Below are 13,125 nucleotides of genomic sequence, written 5' to 3'. Positions count from 1 at the left end.
AGTTTTTCTTTTTCTTTTAGGGTTTAACAAGGTTTCTCACCTGTTACCTGTGGCTTGACTTTAGATGTGGCCAGTTCGATTACCCTGCAGACTATAAGAGTGTCTTCAGAATATGGCCAATTTGACATGAATTTAAAAATGCCTCTTATAGGGTCTGCATTTGAGAGTGTTTATTATGAATTGTTATTTCACTGTGTGAACTAAAAAACTGTCAGAAGTGGGATTTGAACCCACGCCTCCATGGGAGACTGCGACCTGAACGCAGCTCCTTAGACCGCTCGGCCATCCTGACTACAGCACAGTAACTGGGTATCGGGTTAAAGTGTATGCGTTAAAAGTAGAAATATGAACAACGCTCTAAAATCACCACAGAGACCAGAACAACTATGCACGATACTGACTTGCACTTTCAATAGTCATTTGTTTTTACAAATTAAAAAGTCCAGTCATTGATTTAAAACCTGTTTAGGATATGGCAGACATATGCCCCCTTTGGAGAGATTGGGTACCCCTAGTAAACTGAAAAAAAAATCTGTCAACAATTGCTAATATATGCAAATAAAAATTATTATTGGATAGAAAACACTCTAAAGATTCTAAAACCGTTGGAATTATGTCTGTAAGTATAGCAGAACTCACAGGGCAGGCATTCTTCCAAACTAGTTTTTGTGGCCATGAAAGTTGGAGCAACTTTGACGTCATGGCCCCCACCCTTCCCAACCAGTTATGATTCTGGGGAGACTTTCTATCTCTTCCGCTAGATGTCCTCTTTGAGTAGAGCTTTGAATCGTTCAAATCCCGCGAGAATTGACCCTATGGGAGTGAAATTAGTGCGTTCCACGAGAAAATAGGCTGTGCGTAGGGGCGCGAATTGGTCCCAGCCATTCCTTTGTTCCAGCACTCAAGAGAGGGGCAGACGATGGCCGATTGAAGTTTGTTTTGTGTGTCTAAAACATCATAAAGCTTGCTTCTGCACTTAGTTTGACCTGTTTAGTCGACATATAATATGTAATTTTGAAGTTTTGATGCGCAACTTTTCCGGACCAGAGGACGTTTTGGGTGCATTTCAGCTGATGTTATTAGCAGTAGCTAATACAAAGACGCAAGACTTGAAACCAAACGATGTATTGGGTAAGTCTGAAGCCTTCCAGAACATTCTGAACGAAGACCATCGAAGGTAAGGGAATATTTATGCTTAAATCTGTGTTTCTGTTGACTCCAACATTACGTAGAAATGTAGCTTGGAACTGAGCGCCGTCTCAGCATATTGAATAGTGTGCGATTTCTGTAACGTTAAAAGTAAATCTAACAAAGCGGTTGCATAAAGAAGCAGTGTATCTTTCTAACTATATGTAGAACATGTATATTTAGTCAAAGTTTATGATGTCTATTTACGTTACCTTGCCGCGCTACCTAGATTTCCTGCGGGCATTTTTGAGTAATTTCTGAACGTGAACTCACTGTAAATGGACATTTATGGATATAAATGGCATATTATTGAAAAAAAAAATGTACTGTGTAACATGTCATATTACTGTCATCTGATGAAGATTTTCAAAAGGTTAGTGAACGATTTATTTTTTAATCCTGCGTTTGTTGATTGCATGTTTTGGCTATTCAAATGAGCTGTGTCTGGTGGTGGTTTTACATATATATGTGCTATGTTTTCGCCGTAAAACATTTTAGAAATCTGACTTGCTGGCTAGATGAACAAGGTGTTTATCTTTCATTTGAGCTATGGACTTGGACTTGTTAATGTGTGGAGGTTAAATATTTGTAAGAATATTTTTGCGTTCCATGCGCCACCGTTTCAGCTGAACGTGGGAGGGTTGATTCCCAATTGGGAACCAATATCGTAGACAGGTTAACCTCAATATGGCCTTCAATGGGAAAGAGTAGTAAATCGTCATTGAATGAGCGCTAAACTGGCATCAGAATATGGCCATTCTGATATAAATGATAAAATTCCTCAGATAAGACTGAAAAAGTGTCTGGAAATATCAGCAACCATCAGGGTAAGAGTGACAACAGGTCCACATGGGGGAAATCCTTACAAATGGCTTAATGGGTCATTTCAACGCAATCGTGTTATTATTTATTTTTAGGGTTTAACAAGGCAGCTCACCTGTGACTTGACATTAGATGCGGCGACTTCGATTACCCTGCAGACGATATTCTTGTTCTTCCCGCCAATACAATCCACTGACAACGACCGACGAGTTCTGCGTTCCGAGATCATTTTTGTTATTTGCCTGTTTGGGGCCCGCCTGTGAAATTGCGCGATTCTTGCAATTCTCTTTCAGCCTCTCATCAACTAGCTGTTTTTGCAGAATATTAAAAATAGGATAGTTATTCACTACTCATATTAACTAGGTGTCATTTACGTTACCTTAAGTCATTTATTTTTCAACTGGATTTTACAAAGGTGCATGACATGCAGGCGCTAAAAAGTTGTCAGGAGGGGGTTTCCAACCATGCCTATAGGGGAGTCTGCGACCTGAATGACTTAATGGTTATTTTCAATGCAATCAAGTTTTTTATTTTTATTTTAGGGTTTAACAAGGTTTCTCACCTGTTACCTGTGGCTTGACTTTAGATGTGGCCAGTTCGATTACCCTGCAGACTATAAGAGTGTCTTCAGAATATGGCCAATTTGACATGAATTTAAAAATGCCTCAGATAGGACCAAAAAAGTGTCTGGAGCTTCCCGTCAGGGTAAGAGTGACAACAGGTTTCCACATGTCAAAATGGGGGAAATCTTAGCAAATGGCTTAATGGTTATTCATGAGAATCGTGTTGTTGTATTGTTGAGTGTATCATGGGATCTCATCTGAAATCTGTGGCTTGACTACAAACCTGTAACCTATGCTACTGTGGCCTATAGAGCTAAAAGGCTGGATAACCAGGTGTGTAAAGGTGTGAAGTGGGACAGATGGCCTACAGTCCTATCCCAAATGGACAACTAATCCCTATGTACTTGCGGAGATCTGAGAGGATGCGATTGGTATAAGAAACACGACTAAACTTCAACCTCCGGAGGGGTCAAAAAAAAAGCATTTTCGTTGTCGGCAGGATTTGAACCTGCGCAGGAACATCCTAATGGATTTCTAGTCCATCGCCTTAACCACTCGGCCACGACAACGTTGACAGAAGAAAACAGGCTTGTTAGGAGTGAATGGGCCAACAGGCATAGCCTACAGAAAGTGAAATTTAACAACTGAAAGATAATGCAGTAACTCATTATAATGCAATAACACAAAATGTTCCCCTCATTCATTTGTTATTAAGTCCAGCTGTTTTCTTATTTAACCTTGATCTTTGCTCAGCTCCAGAAGGTCTGCATTTGAGAGTGTTTATTATGAATTGTTATTTCACTGTGTGAAGTTGTTATTTCATAATTCTTATTATTACTGCTGAGCAGCATGACTCCTGAGAGGCACTAAGAAACTGTCAGAAGTGGGATTTGAACCCACGCCTCCATGGGAGACTGCGACCTGAACGCAGCGCCTTAGACCGCTCGGCCATCCTGACTACAGCACAGTAACTGGGTATCGGTTTAAAGTGTATGCGGTAAAAGTAGAAGTATGAACAAAGCTCTAAAATCACCACAGAGACCAGAACAACTATGCACGATACTGACTTGCACTTTCAATAGTCATTTGTTTTTATAAATTAAAAAGTCCAGTCATTGATTTAACCTCAATATGGCCTTCAATGGGAAAGAGTAGTAAATCGCCATTGAATGAGCGCTAAACTGGCATCAGAATATGGCCATTCTGATATAAATGATAAAATTCCTCAGATAAGACTGAAAAAGTGTCTGGAAATATCAGCAACCATCAGGGTAAGAGTGACAACAGGTCCACATGGGGGAAATCCTTACAAATGGCTTAATGGGTCATTTCAACGCAATCGTGTTATTATTTATTTTTAGGGTTTAACAAGGCAGCTCACCTGTGACTTGACATTAGATGCGGCGACTTCGATTACCCTGCAGACGATATTCTTGTTCTTCCCGCCAATACAATCCACTGACAACGACCGACGAGTTCTGCGTTCCGAGATCATTTTTGTTATTTGCCTGTTTGGGGCCCGCCTGTGAAATTGCGCGATTCTTGCAATTCTCTTTCAGCCTCTCATCAACTAGCTGTTTTTGCAGAATATTAAAAATAGGATAGTTATTCACTACTCATATTAACTAGGTGTCATTTACGTTACCTTAAGTCATTTATTTTTCAACTGGATTTTACAAAGGTGCATGACATGCAGGCGCTAAAAAGTTGTCAGGAGGGGGTTTCCAACCATGCCTATAGGGGAGTCTGCGACCTGAATGACTTAATGGTTATTTTCAATGCAATCAAGTTTTTTATTTTAATTTTAGGGTTTAACAAGGTTTCTCACCTGTTACCTGTGGCTTGACTTTAGATGTGGCCAGTTCGATTACCCTGCAGACTATAAGAGTGTCTTCAGAATATGGCCAATTTGACATGAATTTAAAAATGCCTCAGATAGGACCAAAAAAGTGTCTGGAGCTTCCCGTCAGGGTAAGAGTGACAACAGGTTTCCACATGTCAAAATGGGGGAAATCTTAGCAAATGGCTTAATGGTTATTCATGAGAATCGTGTTGTTGTATTGTTGAGTGTATCATGGGATCTCATCTGAAATCTGTGGCTTGACTACAAACCTGTAACCTATGCTACTGTGGCCTATAGAGCTAAAAGTCTGGATAACCAGGTGTGTAAAGGTGTGAAGTGGGACAGATGGCCTACAGTCCTATCCCAAATGGACAACTAATCCCTATGTACTTGCGGAGATCTGAGAGGATGCGATTGGTATAAGAAACACGACTAAACTTCAACCTCCGGAGGGGTCAAAAAAAAAGCATTTTCGTTGTCGGCAGGATTTGAATCTGCGCAGGAACATCCTAATGGATTTCTAGTCCATCGCCTTAACCACTCGGCCACGACAACGTTGACAGAAGAAAACAGGCTTGTTAGGAGTGAATGGGCCAACAGGCATAGCCTACAGAAAGTGAAATTTAACAACTGAAAGATAATGCAGTAACTCATTATAATGCAATAACACAAAATGTTCCCCTCATTCATTTGTTATTAAGTCCAGCTGTTTTCTTATTTAACCTTGATCTTTGCTCAGCTCCAGAAGGTCTGCATTTGAGAGTGTTTATTATGAATTGTTATTTCACTGTGTGAAGTTGTTATTTCATCATTCTTATTATTACTGCTGAGCAGCATGGCTCCTGAGAGGCACTAAAAAACTGTCAGAAGTGGGATTTGAACACACGCCTCCATGGGAGACTGCGACCTGAACGCAGCGCCTTAGACCGCTCGGCCATCCTGACTACAGCACAGTAACTGGGTATCGGTTTAAAGTGTATGCGGTAAAAGTAGAAGTATGAACAAAGCTCTAAAATCACCACAGAGACCAGAACAACTATGCACGATACTGACTTGCACTTTCAATAGTCATTTGTTTTTATAAATTAAAAAGTCCAGTCATTGATTTAACCTCAATATGGCCTTCAATGGGAAAGAGTAGTAAATCGCCATTGAATGAGCGCTAAACTGGCATCAGAATATGGCCATTCTGATATAAATGATAAAATTCCTCAGATAAGACTGAAAAAGTGTCTGGAAATATCAGCAACCATCAGGGTAAGAGTGACAACAGGTCCACATGGGGGAAATCCTTACAAATGGCTTAATGGGTCATTTCAACGCAATCGTGTTATTATTTATTTTTAGGGTTTAACAAGGCAGCTCACCTGTGACTTGACATTAGATGCGGCGACTTCGATTACCCTGCAGACGATATTCTTGTTCTTCCCGCCAATACAATCCACTGACAACGACCGACGAGTTCTGCGTTCCGAGATCATTTTTGTTATTTGCCTGTTTGGGGCCCGCCTGTGAAATTGCGCGATTCTTGCAATTCTCTTTCAGCCTCTCATCAACTAGCTGTTTTTGCAGAATATTAAAAATAGGATAGTTATTCACTACTCATATTAACTAGGTGTCATTTACGTTACCTTAAGTCATTTATTTTTCAACTGGATTTTACAAAGGTGCATGACATGCAGGCGCTAAAAAGTTGTCAGGAGGGGGTTTCCAACCATGCCTATAGGGGAGTCTGCGACCTGAATGACTTAATGGTTATTTTCAATGCAATCAAGTTTTTTATTTTAATTTTAGGGTTTAACAAGGTTTCTCACCTGTTACCTGTGGCTTGACTTTAGATGTGGCCAGTTCGATTACCCTGCAGACTATAAGAGTGTCTTCAGAATATGGCCAATTTGACATGAATTTAAAAATGCCTCAGATAGGACCAAAAAAGTGTCTGGAGCTTCCCGTCAGGGTAAGAGTGACAACAGGTTTCCACATGTCAAAATGGGGGAAATCTTAGCAAATGGCTTAATGGTTATTCATGAGAATCGTGTTGTTGTATTGTTGAGTGTATCATGGGATCTCATCTGAAATCTGTGGCTTGACTACAAACCTGTAACCTATGCTACTGTGGCCTATAGAGCTAAAAGTCTGGATAACCAGGTGTGTAAAGGTGTGAAGTGGGACAGATGGCCTACAGTCCTATCCCAAATGGACAACTAATCCCTATGTACTTGCGGAGATCTGAGAGGATGCGATTGGTATAAGAAACACGACTAAACTTCAACCTCCGGAGGGGTCAAAAAAAAAGCATTTTCGTTGTCGGCAGGATTTGAATCTGCGCAGGAACATCCTAATGGATTTCTAGTCCATCGCCTTAACCACTCGGCCACGACAACGTTGACAGAAGAAAACAGGCTTGTTAGGAGTGAATGGGCCAACAGGCATAGCCTACAGAAAGTGAAATTTAACAACTGAAAGATAATGCAGTAACTCATTATAATGCAATAACACAAAATGTTCCCCTCATTCATTTGTTATTAAGTCCAGCTGTTTTCTTATTTAACCTTGATCTTTGCTCAGCTCCAGAAGGTCTGCATTTGAGAGTGTTTATTATGAATTGTTATTTCACTGTGTGAAGTTGTTATTTCATCATTCTTATTATTACTGCTGAGCAGCATGGCTCCTGAGAGGCACTAAAAAACTGTCAGAAGTGGGATTTGAACACACGCCTCCATGGGAGACTGCGACCTGAACGCAGCGCCTTAGACCGCTCGGCCATCCTGACTACAGCACAGTAACTGGGTATCGGTTTAAAGTGTATGCGGTAAAAGTAGAAGTATGAACAAAGCTCTAAAATCACCACAGAGACCAGAACAACTATGCACGATACTGACTTGCACTTTCAATAGTCATTTGTTTTTATAAATTAAAAAGTCCAGTCATTGATTTAACCTCAATATGGCCTTCAATGGGAAAGAGTAGTAAATCGCCATTGAATGAGCGCTAAACTGGCATCAGAATATGGCCATTCTGATATAAATGATAAAATTCCTCAGATAAGACTGAAAAAGTGTCTGGAAATATCAGCAACCATCAGGGTAAGAGTGACAACAGGTCCACATGGGGGAAATCCTTACAAATGGCTTAATGGGTCATTTCAACGCAATCGTGTTATTATTTATTTTTAGGGTTTAACAAGGCAGCTCACCTGTGACTTGACATTAGATGCGGCGACTTCGATTACCCTGCAGACGATATTCTTGTTCTTCCCGCCAATACAATCCACTGACAACGACCGACGAGTTCTGCGTTCCGAGATCATTTTTGTTATTTGCCTGTTTGGGGCCCGCCTGTGAAATTGCGCGATTCTTGCAATTCTCTTTCAGCCTCTCATCAACTAGCTGTTTTTGCAGAATATTAAAAATAGGATAGTTATTCACTACTCATATTAACTAGGTGTCATTTACGTTACCTTAAGTCATTTATTTTTCAACTGGATTTTACAAAGGTGCATGACATGCAGGCGCTAAAAAGTTGTCAGGAGGGGGTTTCCAACCATGCCTATAGGGGAGTCTGCGACCTGAATGACTTAATGGTTATTTTCAATGCAATCAAGTTTTTTATTTTTATTTTAGGGTTTAACAAGGTTTCTCACCTGTTACCTGTGGCTTGACTTTAGATGTGGCCAGTTCGATTACCCTGCAGACTATAAGAGTGTCTTCAGAATATGGCCAATTTGACATGAATTTAAAAATGCCTCAGATAGGACCAAAAAAGTGTCTGGAGCTTCCCGTCAGGGTAAGAGTGACAACAGGTTTCCACATGTCAAAATGGGGGAAATCTTAGCAAATGGCTTAATGGTTATTCATGAGAATCGTGTTGTTGTATTGTTGAGTGTATCATGGGATCTCATCTGAAATCTGTGGCTTGACTACAAACCTGTAACCTATGCTACTGTGGCCTATAGAGCTAGAAGGCTGGATAACCAGGTGTGTAAAGGTGTGAAGTGGGACAGATGGCCTACAGTCCTATCCCAAATGGACAACTAATCCCTATGTACTTGCGGAGATCTGAGAGGATGCGATTGGTATAAGAAACACGACTAAACTTCAACCTCCGGAGGGGTCAAAAAAAAAGCATTTTCGTTGTCAGCAGGATTTGAACCTGCGCAGGAACATCCTAATGGATTTCTAGTCCATCGCCTTAACCACTCGGCCACGACAACGTTGACAGAAGAAAACAGGCTTGTTAGGAGTGAATGGGCCAACAGGCAGAGCCTACAGAAAGTGAAATTTAACAACTGAAAGATAATGCAGTAACTCATTATAATGCAATAACACAAAATGTTCCCCTCATTCATTTGTTATTAAGTCCAGCTGTTTTCTTATTTAACCTTGATCTTTGCTCAGCTCCAGAAGGTCTGCATTTGAGAGTGTTTATTATGAATTGTTATTTCACTGTGTGAAGTTGTTATTTCATCATTCTTATTATTACTGCTGAGCAGCATGGCTCCTGAGAGGCACTAAAAAACTGTCAGAAGTGGGATTTGAACACACGCCTCCATGGGAGACTGCGACCTGAACGCAGCGCCTTAGACCGCTCGGCCATCCTGACTACAGCACAGTAACTGGGTATCGGTTTAAAGTGTATGCGGTAAAAGTAGAAGTATGAACAAAGCTCTAAAATCACCACAGAGACCAGAACAACTATGCACGATACTGACTTGCACTTTCAATAGTCATTTGTTTTTATAAATTAAAAAGTCCAGTCATTGATTTAACCTCAATATGGCCTTCAATGGGAAAGAGTAGTAAATCGCCATTGAATGAGCGCTAAACTGGCATCAGAATATGGCCATTCTGATATAAATGATAAAATTCCTCAGATAAGACTGAAAAAGTGTCTGGAAATATCAGCAACCATCAGGGTAAGAGTGACAACAGGTCCACAATCCTTACAAATGGCTTAATGGGTCATTTCAACGCAATCGTGTTATTATTTATTTTTAGGGTTTAACAAGGCAGCTCACCTGTGACTTGACATTAGATGCGGCGACTTCGATTACCCTGCAGACGATATTTTTGTTCTTCCCGCCAATACAATCCACTGACAACGACAGACGAGTTCTGCGTTCCGAGATTATTTTTGTTATTTGCCTGTTTGGGGCCCGCCTGTGAAATTGCGCGATTCTTGCAATTCTCTTTCAGCCTCTCATCAACTAGCTGTTTTTGCAGAATATTAAAAATACGATAGTTATTCACTACTCATATTAACTAGGTGTCATTTACTTTACCTTAAGTCATTTATTTTTCAACTGGATTTTACAAAGGTGCATGACATGCAGGCGCTAAAAAGTTGTCAGGAGGGGGTTTCAAACCATGCCTATAGGGGAGTCTGCGACCTGAATGACTTAATGGTTATATCCAATGCAATCAAGTTTTTTCTTTTTCTTTTAGGGTTTAACAAGGTTTCTCACCTGTTACCTGTGGCTTGACTTTAGATGTGGCCAGTTCGATTACCCTGCAGACTATAAGAGTGTCTTCAGAATATGGCCAATTTGACATGAATTTAAAAATGCCTCAGATAGGACCAAAAAAGTGTCTGGAGCTTCCCATCAGGGTAAGAGTGACAACAGGTTTCCACATGTCAAAATGGGGGAAATCTTAGCAAATGGCTTAATGGTTATTCATGAGAATCGTGTTGTTGTATTGTTGAGTGTATCATGGGATCTCACCTGAAATCTGTGGCTTGACTACAAACCTGTAACCTATGCTACTGTGGCCTATTGAGCTAGAAGGCTGGATAACCAGGTGTGTAAAGGTGTGAAGTGGGATAGATGGCCTGCAGTTCTATCCCAAATGGACAACTAATCCCTATGTACTTGCGGAGATCTGAGAGGATGCGATTGGTATAAGAAACACGACTAAACTTCAACCTCCGGAGGGGTCAAAAAAATGCATTTTCATTGTCGGCAGGATTTGAACCTACGCAGGAAGATTCTAATGGATTTCTAGTCCATCGCCTTAACCACTCGGCCACTACAACGTTGACAGAAGAAAACAGGCTTGTTAGGAGTGAATGGGCCAACAGGCATAGCCTACAGAAAGTGAAATTTAACAACTGAAAGATAATGCAGTAACTCATTATAATGCAATAACACAAAATGTTCCCCTCATTCATTTGTTATTAAGTCCAGCTGTTTTCTTATTTAACCTTGATCTTTGCTCAGCTCCAGAAGGTCTGCATTTGAGAGTGTTTATTATGAATTGTTATTTCACTGTGTGAAGTTGTTATTTCATCATTCTTATTATTACTGCTGAGCAGCATGACTCCTGAGAGGCACTAAAAAACTGTCAGAAGTGGGATTTGAACCCACGCCTCCATGGGAGACTGCGACCTGAACACAGCGCCTTAGACCGCTCGGCCATCCTGACTACAGCACAGTAACTGGGTATCCGGTTAAAGTGTATGCGGTAAAAGTAGAAATATGAACAACGCTCTAAAATCACCACAGAGACCAGAACAACTATGCACGATACTGACTTGTACTTTCAATAGTCATTTGTTTTTAGAAATTAAAAAGTCCAGTCATTGATTTAACCTCAATATGGCCTTCAATGGGAAAGAGTAGTAAATCGCCATTGAATGAGCGCTAAAACTGGCATCAGAATATGGCCATTCTGATATAAATGATAAAATTCCTCAGATAAGACTGAAAAAGTGTCTGGAAATATCAGCAACCATCAGGGTAAGAGTGACAACAGGTCCACATGGGGGAAATCCTTACAAATGGCTTAATGGGTCATTTCAACGCAATTGTGTTATTATTTATTTTTAGGGTTTAACAAGGCAGCTCACCTGTGACTTGACATTAGATGCGGCGACTTCGATTACCCTGCAGACTATATTTTTGTTCTTCCCGCCAATACAATCCACTGACAACGACCGACGAGTTCTGCGTTCCGAGATTATTTTTGTTATTTGCCTGTTTGGGGCCCGCCTGTGAAATTGCGCGATTCTTGCAATTCTCTTTCAGCCTCTCATCAACTAGCTGTTTTTGCAGAATATTAAAAATAGGATAGTTATTCACTACTCATATTAACTAGGTGTCATTTATGTTACCTTAAGTCATTTATTTTTCAACTGGATTTTATAAAGGTGCATGACATGCAGGCGCTAAAAAGTTGTCAGGAGGGGGTTTCAAACCATGCCTATAGGGGAGTCTGCGACCTGAATGACTTAATGGTTATTTTCAATGCAATCAAGTTTTTTCTTTTTTTTTTAGGGTTTAACAAGGTTTCTCACCTGTTACCTGTGGCTTGACTTTAGATGTGGCCAGTTCGATTACCCTGCAGACTATAAGAGTGTCTTCAGAATATGGCCAATTTGACATGAATTTAAAAATGCCTCAGATAGGGTCTGCATTTGAGAGTGTTTATTATGAATTGTTATTTCACTGTGTGAACTAAAAAACAGTCAGAAGTGGGATTTGAACCTACGCCTCCATGGGAGACTGCGACCTGAACGCAGCTCCTTAGACCGCTCGGCCATCCTGACTACAGCACAGTAACTGGGTATCGGGTTAAAGTGTATGCGTTAAAAGTAGAAATATGAACAACGCTCTAAAATCACCACAGAGACCAGAACAACTATGCACGATACTGACTTGCACTTTCAATAGTCATTTGTTTTTACAAATTAAAAAGTCCAGTCATTGATTTAAAACCTGTTTAGGATATGGCAGACATATGCCCCCTTTGGAGAGATTGGGTACCCCTAGTAAACTGAAAAAAAAATCTGTCAACAATTGCTAATATATGCAAATAAAAATTATTATTGGATAGAAAACACTCTAAAGATTCTAAAACCGTTGGAATTATGTCTGTAAGTATAGCAGAACTCACAGGGCAGGCATTCTTCCAAACTAGTTTTTGTGGCCATGAAAGTTGGAGCAACTTTGACGTCATGGCCCCCACCCTTCCCAACCAGTTATGATTCTGGGGAGACTTTCTATCTCTTCCGCTAGATGTCCTCTTTGAGTAGAGCTTTGAATCGTTCAAATCCCGCGAGAATTGACCCTATGGGAGTGAAATTAGTGCGTTCCACGAGAAAATAGGCTGTGCGTAGGGGCGCGAATTGGTCCCAGCCATTCCTTTGTTCCAGCACTCAAGAGAGGGGCAGACGATGGCCGATTGAAGTTTGTTTTGTGTGTCTAAAACATCATAAAGCTTGCTTCTGCACTTAGTTTGACCTGTTTAGTCGACATATAATATGTAATTTTGAAGTTTTGATGCGCAACTTTTCCGGACCAGAGGACGTTTTGGGTGCATTTCAGCTGATGTTATTAGCAGTAGCTAATACAAAGACGCAAGACTTGAAACCAAACAATGTATTGGGTAAGTCTGAAGCCTTCCAGAACATTCTGAACGAAGACCATCGAAGGTAAGGGAATATTTATGCTTAAATCTGTGTTTCTGTTGACTCCAACATTACGTAGAAATGTAGCTTGGAACTGAGCGCCGTCTCAGCATATTGAATAGTGTGCGATTTCTGTAACGTTAAAAATAAATCTAACAAAGCGGTTGCATAAAGAAGCAGTGTATCTTTCTAACTATATGTAGAACATGTATATTTAGTCAAAGTTTATGATGTCTATTTACGTTACCTTGCCGCGCTACCTAGATTTCCTGCGGGCATTTTTGAGTAATTTCTGAACGTGAA

General features: G+C 40.4%; 2 non-coding genes across 2 annotated transcripts; both read right to left on the bottom strand.

The window, feature by feature from the left end:
- Positions 1-3,060: 3,060 nt before the first annotated feature.
- On the bottom strand, positions 3,061-3,142 carry trnas-aga. Its single transcript has one exon. It is a non-coding gene; the product is annotated as a tRNA-Ser (tRNA).
- Positions 3,143-3,448: 306 nt separating this feature from the next.
- trnal-cag lies at positions 3,449-3,531 on the bottom strand. The gene has a single exon. It is a non-coding gene; the product is annotated as a tRNA-Leu (tRNA).
- Positions 3,532-13,125: the final 9,594 nt, after the last annotated feature.

Source organism: Oncorhynchus mykiss, unplaced genomic scaffold, assembly GCF_013265735.2.
Source record: "Oncorhynchus mykiss isolate Arlee unplaced genomic scaffold, USDA_OmykA_1.1 un_scaffold_284, whole genome shotgun sequence".
Taxonomy (NCBI): domain Eukaryota; kingdom Metazoa; phylum Chordata; class Actinopteri; order Salmoniformes; family Salmonidae; genus Oncorhynchus; species Oncorhynchus mykiss.
This window is presented reverse-complemented; position numbering and strand designations above follow the sequence as displayed.